The sequence below is a fragment of the Malania oleifera genome, unplaced genomic scaffold (assembly GCF_029873635.1).
Source record: "Malania oleifera isolate guangnan ecotype guangnan unplaced genomic scaffold, ASM2987363v1 ctg422, whole genome shotgun sequence".
Taxonomy (NCBI): domain Eukaryota; kingdom Viridiplantae; phylum Streptophyta; class Magnoliopsida; order Santalales; family Ximeniaceae; genus Malania; species Malania oleifera.
The window spans coordinates 63,940-75,062 of record NW_026651959.1 but is presented as its reverse complement, the minus strand read 5'-3'; positions in this window follow the sequence as shown (position 1 = coordinate 75,062).

The following is an 11,123-nucleotide window of genomic DNA, read 5'->3' as shown; positions in this document are numbered from 1 at the left end:
TTTATGCTGATAAAAATTAAACAAATAGCATTGGATCAGTTGAATGACCTCATATGATTAGGCCACTAACCTCATTCTGTGTTTTAAAATATACTGAAATTTAAAGGCACATGCAACTTACCTTTGGGATCAGGCGACTGACCTTCGTGATTTTTAATTTATAACAGTGAGGGAAAGTTTCCAAATTTGATTGCTTGGCCCTCAAACTTTGAGAAAATATGGGAAATACTATAAGTGACTTGGGAAACACAAAAAAAATACTTTTTAACTCTATAATTGCATGTTATTCACATGAATTAAACAACAACTAGCAAGCACATATAGAATACAAATTCAAGAGTCTATTGCTGAAATTTTCCGAACTTATTGTTGTGCTATTGCTGACAAGGCCAAGGTTTTTCTGATCTATTTACATTGATAATTTCAAATTCTAAATCAAAAATCTGGTAACAATCATTTGAGCTTCATCTTTTTATATTGATTTTGATTGAAGTATATTGTATTTTTTCAATTTTAGTAATCTGCTCTTGTTGAGAGTGTTGCTTGTACACAAATTGTTTCTCTTGTTGTTGTTATATATATATTTTTCTTAACAGTTCAGGATTGTTGAATCGTTGGACTAGCAAGAAGGGGTATTCTTGTTAGAGAGAGATTTGTTTTGACAGTTCAAGGGATTGAATCGTTGCCTAGTGAGAGGGGATTCTCGCTAGAGAGGGAACTCCACTTGAGAAGGAGAGAGGTTGTAACTTTGGCCTAATAAAGAAATTTGGAATCCTTACAGTAGTTTCTTGGGGAAAGGATGTAGGCTTCAAGCCGAACCTTGTAAAAATATAGCCTACAACTCTTCTCCCTACTCTTTTTAATTTACTGCAAATATAATAATTGCGTGTATGTTTAATTAATTGCTGAGAGCTGATTGTTCATTGGGAAGTGTTGGAACAATGATCAAAAGAACTATATTGATTGGTTGAATGAGTTTTTGATAAAGCTTTGAAATATGAATTGTTGGATGCACAACTGAGATAAATCTTGAGTGATTGAATTATTTATTGTACAAGAAATACTTTAGATTGAATCATTAAAATCATATATTAAAACTATAATTGTTTATAGTTTTGGAGAATTATTGATTTTGAAATTTGGATATAGTTTGAAGTATTAGATTAAAATTCTGAAGTGCTAAATGTTAAAGATGAGATTAATCTTGAGAAAAGTTTAACTTTGTTATGATCCGAAAAGAAAAGCTTATTTGAATTATTATAAGTTGAATATCACAAGTCAAAGTTATTGTGCTAAGATTCATTATTTTGTTAAAGGTAAGTTGTAAGCTTCATTTATTTGATCATTTGAAAATCATCTTGATATTATCATTATTCATTGATTCTGAGAATTTAATTAAGCTAGTCATTAACATAAAAGATTGAACTTGGAAAGATTGTTCGTTAAAGTTCAAAGGATTATTGATCATTGTGTTTGTGTGAATATTGAAACGAAAGTTGGCTGGGGTTAACACTTAACTAAAGGAACTTGTAAATCAAAGAGTTTTCAAAGAAATATTTAAAAACCAAATTCACCCCCTAGGAGTACACCTTACTTTTTTGCCCTTGAAATCTTTAAGAAAAAACGGTTAAGCTTATGGCAACCAAACTCTGATACCAATTGATAGTTATGGTGCGATCCCAAGAGGGAGGGTGTGTTAATTGGATTTTAAAAACTTTTTACTAAATTGAATTCTCCGATTCACCACATCATATCCCAACAAATATTTAAATGCATGTTTTCCAAATAATTGTAACAATAAATATATACATACAAAAGCGTAAAATAAAAGTGCCAGAATTTAAACAAGACAAAGAGAGCGAGAGAGACACAAGATTTTTTATCGAGGTTCAGCCAATCCTGTCTACGTCCCCGCCTTGGGCCAACCACCCAAGGATTTTGCTACGTTGCTCAATTAACTGGGTGGAGTGATGTCATTTGCAATTCTCCCTACAAGGTGGAGTCTCCCCAGCTCAATGACCAGGAAGAGCCAAACTGGTTCCTCCTTATGGGGCGGAGTCTCCCCAACTCAATCATTAGGCTAAGCCAAACTAGTTCCTCCTTACGGGGCGGAGCCTCCCCAGCTCAATTCACCAGGTTGAGCCAAACTAGTTCCTCTTTACGAGGTAGAGTCTCCCCAGCTCAATTCACCAAGGTTAAGCCAAACCATTACATAAAATAATTTTTTATACAATGGAAAAAGTTTCTTAAACAAACAAATTTGTACACATTGAAGAACTATATGTGTTCTCATATGATTTATAAAATGAAGCTCAGTAGAGTATGGTTTTCCTCTCAAAATATTTTTCAAGTAAACCAATGAGAGTATGGAAAATGATTTTCTTTATGAAATGACCTTTAAAAAAATAATCAACAAGCCTTCTGAGCAAATATGTATATGATTAAATACATGCTCAAGGATTTTCTCAAGAACCTTTTCAAGCCAATATATATCAATTAAATATATGCTCAAAGTTCTTGAATAACCCAATAAGTTCTTCTCCAAAAATATTTCAAATAAAAATAAGAGAACTTGGGTTTTGTTTATAAATGATTGACCTTAAAAAATTAGAAGACTTAAGAGCAAAATATATTTGAGATTTAAATATATGCACAAGTTCTACATGGATAAACAAAATATTTCCCCCAAAATAATTTTTATGTGATTTTAGGTGTAATCCCAAGAAGGGGGGGTGAATTGGAGATTTTAAAATTCTAGGTCAAATGTTCTAATTTAAACCACAATAGTATTTCACACCCTATGGTCTATTTAACTAAATATTAATTCAACAGATATATGAAAGACAGAACAATTTATCCAAGTATCACAATTCCCGTATTTCTTAATCAATCACAATGTAACATTCAAGAACTCAAGCAGTGATATCAACAGATAAATGTAAGCATGCAAATACTGGAATGTAAAGAGGATAAGGAAAGAGTGACACATGGTTTTTATCGAGGTTCGGCACACTATGCCTACATCCTCGCCTCAAGCCAACCTACTTTAGGATTCACTAAATGCTCACTTAGCGGGCAGAGTGATGCCATTTACAACCTTTCCTTATGGGGTGGAGACTCCCTAGCGCAAATTTCAGGGCTAAGTCACAACCTACAACCACACCTTACAGGACGATGCTCCTATCTCTCCTAACCGGGCCTGAGTCACTCCGGTGCACCTTAAAGGTTAGTGCCTTCCTTTTTCTTTGATCACATGTCAGGAATACAAAGATAATAAAAGTTTTGTGTACAAATAGAATGCTTCTATGATAAGCTAATGATGTACACCAATAACCACAACACACTCGAGTATGATGGGAGATTAAGCTCAACAGAGATTTTTTAGATTATATGACAACTCTAAAAAATGTATATGTATATATATATATATATATATATATATATATATATATATTTGTGTGTGTGTGTGTGTGTGTAAGATCTTTAATTCAAGATAAAATGTTCACTAAGTGTATTATCAAAATATTTTTAAGAACCAAAACAAATATCTTAAAATATGTTCTTCAAATATGAAGTGAAGGAGATATTAGGGTTTAAGCTTGCCAAAAATGTTTTTCAAAAGCACAATGCAAACCTTTGAATCTCGCAATGAGTATGCACAGATTCACAAGCAATAGAGAGTCTTACCAAGAAATATTTATGAATAAAATACAATGGGATAAACTCAAGCTTACTCTCTAAAAATCGATTTTCAACAATGCAAGAATGAGTGAGAGTATAAGCTTTGAAATAAATATGTAATGCTCACAATAATAAATACTCAACCTAGATTCAAGTTGCAATCAATAAGAAAATGAAGAAGATGAGTATTATGCTCACTTTCTAAAAGAATATGTAGACAAATGTGTGAAAGGGAGTGAAGTATACTCTTGTATGTGAGTGTATGGCAAGAATAGCACAAAAATTTTGAAAGACTTTCTTTTGTGATTAAAAAGTGCTAATCTAGCTTTGCAATGAAATATATATAGACTCTTAAAAATTATAACCATTAGGGACACGGTGGGAATTTTTAGAAATGTTTAATTAAAAACATAACCACGTTTAGTGCTTAAAAAATCAGGCAACCCGAGAGGGTCGATCAACTGGCAAAGGCGCCAATCGGCTAACCACATTAAAAACAAAGCTGTTAGAATTGGTGTATTCCCAAGAGGGGGGGTGAATTGGAATTTTAAAATTTATCTCCTAAGTTAAACTCGATAGTCGTATAATACAACTTAGGGTCTTTCTATGCAATTCCAAATGCGCCGATAAATATAATATGCGAAAATTTAAATCATGTGTATCATTCACACCATAACATACACGTACGGTAAATATAAAGTGTAGAAATATAAACAGACACACGATATGTTATCAGGGTTTGGCCAATTGTGCCTACGTCCCCACCTCTAGCTTGCAAGCCCGAGGATTCTACTAATGGCTCACTTAATGGGTGGAGCGGCACCGATTACAACCAAGTCAATTAGTATAGGGTTGACCTCAACCTTTACAACCAGGTCAATTACCGGGGCCGACCTCAACCTACACCTTAACAGGATGGTGCACCTAACTTTCCTAATCGAGTCTAAACCAATCTGGGACTATTTCAAAGGGCTAGTCTCCCTATTTAGGCTCGTGCCTGGAAATACAACAGTATGTTCACAATCAATGAAATTGGTATAGTGAATATGCTTTCATGTAAAGAAAATATGTACCCAGTTATGAGCAATCACATACACCACCAATTGATATAATATGTAAGCTCAATATGGTTTACTATATCAACTCTCAAATATATTTGCTGTCTATGTAATCAGTGCATGAGAGTGCAAACCATATAATATTTGTATCATAAGATATTCAATCAATGTGCTCAAGCAAATATTTCAATCAAGTCTCAAATATTCCAATCAGCATGATATCTCAACTGTGCAAATATCAAATAATGTATATGCTTGGTTTGCAAAAGATATTTAATCTTTGTGTTCAGTAAATAATATGTAAGTCAATGAATATTACAACAAAGATCAATATCACATAAACAAATATCTTTTTAAAGGTATGTCAAGATAAAACACTTAAGATATTTGAAAATGTTTTGGAAAAGTTCTATAATTCAAAAAAAAAATACAAACTTCCCAAGATATTGCAATGAATATGCAATACTCAGAAGTTTAATACAAGTCTTCTTAGGAGTGACTCATCAACAAAGTCTCCTAAGAACACTTAAGTTTAGCTCTCAAGAAAATCGTATTACACAAGAAAATCAAGGAGAGAAAACCTTTCAAACAATCACTCAAACTAAACTTACAAAGTGTTTTTGCAATGAGAGAGGGTTAGTATGAGTGAATGGAGCTTAGGTATGAGTATTATGGATTTTGGGAATTTCAGAAAATTTATCTTAATCAAGATTTTTTAATTCCATGCTAATTATTCGAAATGAGGGGGTATTTATAGACTTCCCCTAAAATATAACCATAAAGGACATGGTTTGAATAATTAGAAAATATTTAATGATATTTAATTATTTTAACCCTATTTTAGTGAGTCAACCACGGTAAAAAATTAGGTCCAATCTAAAAGCACCTGTCGACCAAGACAAGTTCAGTTGACCCAAGTTCTTAGGGTTCGGTCGACCGGGCCAAAAATGAATTGCCTATTCGATCGACCAGATATGTATGACCGAGGCAATTTTTCAATATTTCTGAGGTTCGGTTGACCAAGGTCAATTTGAACTAGACTGGTCAGTCAACCAGACTATTGGATTCCCACACATGGGAACTCGATCGACCAGGTTGGTGGTATATAAAAAGTTCTTAGTTGATAAGGAAGTTAATTAAGTTGACTTCAAAGGAGACTCAGTCGATCGAGGCCAATTGAACTATAGGAGTTCGGTCAACCAGGGGGAAAATACACATGAAAGTCTGGTTGACCGAAGGTGCACATTTCGTGCAATTTGGTCCTATTTCATCCAACAAACACCCCATTTCAAATAATCAAACATGTGTATGCATGAGTGAGTGTTCTAGGGTCATTTCTAGGTCTTTTTGAAGGCACCAAAAAAAACTCTGGCATCGGTCGACCTTCGGTGATCTAGGTCATTCTAGGTCATTTTCATTTTGAGCTTACCTATTAAGGGTAATCTAGGTCATTCTAAGACCATTTTCATTTTGAGCTTACCTATTATACCATGCATGTGATGTGTGTGATTATTAAAAAAAAAAGCCCTAATTACTATTACAGATCCTTTACATAAATGATATATATTACAACATAAAAAATTCAGTCTTCACTCTTCACTCTCTCTATGTGCATTATGATCTGTCAATTTAAGTTCCTGCACATAACCTCAAACACCCATTAGATATAATGAGTATTTGTCATTATCAAAATCGGGCGTGACCTATAAGGTCAACAAAAGCCAACTCATGAAGGTCGGTCAGCTAGCCTCTCTATGTTTTTCAAAATTCTGCGAGGCTCGGTTGGCTGTGCTAGAAACAGGTCGGCTGAGCGAGAGAAGGAAATCCAACCTTATGGAGGTTTGGTCGGCCAAGGCACTATTAGGTCATTTAGATCGATCAGCCAAGGATGGTCGATCGATTGACCCTTTTCAGAAGTAAACAAGTCGGTCAGCCGAGCCTTCATAGAAATAGCCCACATGGCAAGGTCAGTCGACTAGGGCATTTATTATATGAGAAGGTCGGTCCGCCGGGCCTAATTAAAAGCTTAAGTTTGGTCCTCTTTTTGGCCTTAAGTTCATTTGAAAACCTTTGTAAGTGTTTAACAACTTAGGTGAAAGGTTTTTCGTGAAAGTATTGGTTCCCTAAGGTTAGTCTATGGTCTTTGATTAGCTATCATTCCCATCATGCATGAATGCATTATTACAGACCAATACTTAAACACAATTACAATAAAAATGAAATATCTTCTTCCTTTACCCTTCATGTTGCCATGCCATATCCTAGGTGAAGTAGACATTTAGCTCCTCATGGCTTTGATTGTACCTTGTCTCTACATTCCATCTGAGAAAGTTATTTGTTCAAGCACTAGATGCACAAACAAGATACTTTGGATTTGTCATAATCAAAAATGGATAGGAATCATAGAATCAACATTTTACAAAGAAGAGTGTGAGAGAAATATTATCTTTTAAAACCATACAAAGGTTATCAATCAATATATATATATATATATATATATATATATATATATATATATATATATATATATATATATATGAAGAGTAGATGATAAAATTCAAATGTTAATTTAAAATGAAGAGTAGAGGAGAAACTTTGGTCTTTGGAAAACATGAAAATAGAAAGGCTATTAAGCACAATATATATGAAAGATAATATATGCTCAAGCCTTTTTAAAATAAAATTACCTCATGAAAAAGGAGTCTTTGAAGCAAAAATATATGAGTGGATATATGCTCCAAGCTTCCTTCAATAACCCACAAAATTTTCTCCCAAGAAGAATTTTCAAATTGAAAGAGTAAAAGAAATATAAATTTTAAGGCGCAATAAGGGTTTAAAAATGAAGGAGAGAATCAAAAATATTTTTCTAAACTTCCCAATAATTCTCCTAACATTTTCAAAGTGTTTAAGGCTTGTATTTATAGGCAAAACCCCCTTGGGACTGTTATATAGCCGTTAGGACATTAAAATATATTTTTATTTTGAAAACTAACCATTTTTCAGCCTTTCGGATGCTTTCCTGAGAGGGTTGGTCGACTTAGGCCAAGCTTCGGTCAACTGGGGCTTGAAATTCGCGACCTTTGGTCGGCTAGAGTCAAGCTCGGTCAGCCGGCCTCAGGTTTTCTATGCAGACACCATTCCGTGTTTTGGCCACAAAATCTTTTATACAACTCCAAATTAGACGTTTTTGGTATCAAAATAACTTAAGAGGAAATACCACAACTTTCTTGTTTAATACGTTTTACAATAAGAAGTTATGAATTGAGAAAAATGGCCATCAATAAGATGGAAAAAACATGAAGGGAGTTTTTATGCTATGGACACTTTATAGTTTTTTGACCATAGCGTTTTGTATATAACTTCAAATTAAACATTCTTAGTATCAACAGAAAGCTAAGAGAAAATAACACAACTTTCATGTTGAACACTTTTTAAGATAAGAATGAATTGAGTGAGAAAATTGCTCATCTATACTGTTTGGTCGATTGGTAGGTCGACTGACCCCTTTGTAAAAATTTGCTTTTGCCTTCTTTTAACTTAAACAACCATTTTAAACCTTTTGGTATAAGTTTGACTTTGTAAATGAAAGGTTTTTATGAAGGTTGGGGTTCTTATGGTCAATCTAAGGTCATTTTGTGAGCTTCAATTTAATCATATGATTTGCATGCACATAGAAACCTAATTACTATTACAACTTGAAAAATGAGTAAAATATTCAAGTCTTCTACTCCTTATTTTTTATGGAATACGCCGGTTGGTGTGAAATTTTAGTACATTTACGACTTTCATTTCTCATCTATCATCTTTGCTTAGAAAAATGAACCTATTCATACACTTGACACACAAATGAGACACTATCGTTTGTCATTATCAAAATAGGGATCAGACTCAAAAAGTCAATACAACTGTTATAATTCAAAAAATATTATAAATAGCTAACCCTAAACGTATTTTGCATAATAGATCACAACTATTATTGAATATCGAAGGTGATTTGCACTGTTCTTGCTGAAAAGTTTTTCTATGTTCATATTTTCATGCTTATAGCTTTTCAAAACCAGAAAACCTAGCCTAAATCTTTGAGCTTCATAGCAATATCATTATGAGAGTGCATTAGCTTTGATTGTGTACATCTACTTTATTCGAGAGCTTCTTTTTGTACAACTCTACTATTATTAATGTGTGTAAGATTTATGAAAAAAAATAGACATATATATATATATATATATATATATATATCATGTATGCATATATGTGTACATGTGGAGCAATATATATATATATATATTAATTTCATACTTCAAAAAATAAAATATGAATGCACATTATATTTTAAAGGTCGATGAGAATGTAAACATACATGATATACATACGTATACATTTTGAAAATATTTTGAATTACTATTATAACTTTAATGCATAAAAATGCAAATGTATTAAATCATATACATGTTTTTATATTTTTTAAATAATTTAGCTTTGAATAAATTTTATAATTTTATGTATGTATATATAAATAAAGTATAAAAAATAGTGACCAATAATTTAGAATATTTAATTATAAATTTAATTTATGTAAATATAATATAAAAATATTGGGAAGGATATGGTTGGAGTGAGACAATTACATGGAGAGGGAGAGGGAGAGAGAGGGTGAGAGGATAAAAAAAAAAGTAAACAAATTAGGTGAGCCAAATTAGGTTGGCTCGCATGCATGCATGTGGGGACACCCACAAGATGTAGTGGATAGAGATAGGGGAAAGATAAAAAAAACAAAAGTAAAGACAAAAATATTTTTGAAAAATAAAAAAAAAATAAGGGTGTTACATGTCAATGAGAAAATTTAAATATGAAATTAAATTTTAAAAAAATAAAATATAGATATAATTCATACTAATATCCCAATTAGGATTTCATATAATATCCTAATCAGGATTTCAAATATAAAATCTGAGATAAGAAATTAACTCTACACTTTTTATTGAAATATTTCTAAACAAATATAATATATAAATAATATGTTCTATGATTGATTGATTTTGATTTAGATTTTTTAGTGAGTTTAATCTGTCATGGTCTTTGATTTTTAGTGAGTTCAATCTGTCATGGTCTTTAATCATAGTACATAGTAAGTTTAACTACTTGTATTGTAAAAGACTACTAGTATAGTTTTTTTTTTTGTATAAAATTACTTTTTCTATCACAAATCAAGAAGTGAATTTTCAAGAAATACTTTTTATACATTTTAGACCAATGTAATTCTTTTTTAAGTTTCAAAATGCAGGTTTATCCAACATTGGGGAAAAAGAGCATAGTCCCTTTGGTTCATTTAAAAAAGAGCATTCTTTTTTAAGTTTCAAGAAGTGATGATGCTCAAGCATGGCTTTGGTTTGGTGCCTTTGTAATGAAACACCAATTCATCATTTCTTATAGAAGCTTCTAATCAACTCACTTGAAGAAATCAGGGACTTTAGGTTGACAACTTGATCACATTAATATTGGAGTGGTTCTTCCGACCCCCTCCAAGACATCTCTTTGACCTATCATCTTGTGCCTTTCCGAAAGATTTGGCATAGACATGAATGAGCTACTGCCATACAAAATATTAGGCACTTTGGGAAGTGACTCTATGTTCCATATATCTTCTCTAGAGGAGACTACATTTGCAAGCTACCTAACACAAGTATCTTTATTTTATACATTAAATTTTGATTTTGCAATGAACAAAAACATTCCATGCATGTAAAAGAATAATAAAATGTCTAAAAAGACCATGCAACTTGCTGGTGTATCTGACCATCGTCTTTAACATGAACAGCATCGTTGAAAGTAACAGTGTATGAGAATTCCGGTGTTATCCCAAGAGAGGGGAAGGGGTGAATTGGGTATTTTAAAAAATTATCTCCTTCAAGTTCTAATTTTGAAAACTTTCAATTACAAACTTGCATTCTACTTACAACTGGGTCAATGTTTTTCAATTAATCAATATAATGAGTGATTTAGTTAATCAACCAACTTTACCAAATTACTTTGCAGACCTACTATGTATTTAAAATATTTCACACAAATTAAATAGAGGTAAGGGTAAGAGAGATGTAAACTCTATTTTTACAAGGTTCGGCCTACCCCAGCCTACGTCCTTGCCTTGAGCAACCCACTCAAGGATTTCACTAAAAAAACCCGCTCCTTTAACTAGGACGAAGATTCCCTTACAATCTGCTACTTATAAGAGGGGTAACTTTCTCGTCAACCCCGGTTCACAACCCGAACCGTGAATACAATATAATGAATACAATTTCTAAAAAACTCAAAATGCTCAATACCAACGATGATTGCAAAATATGTGCGTGAATGCCTATTGATCAACTTAACAAATACCCAAAA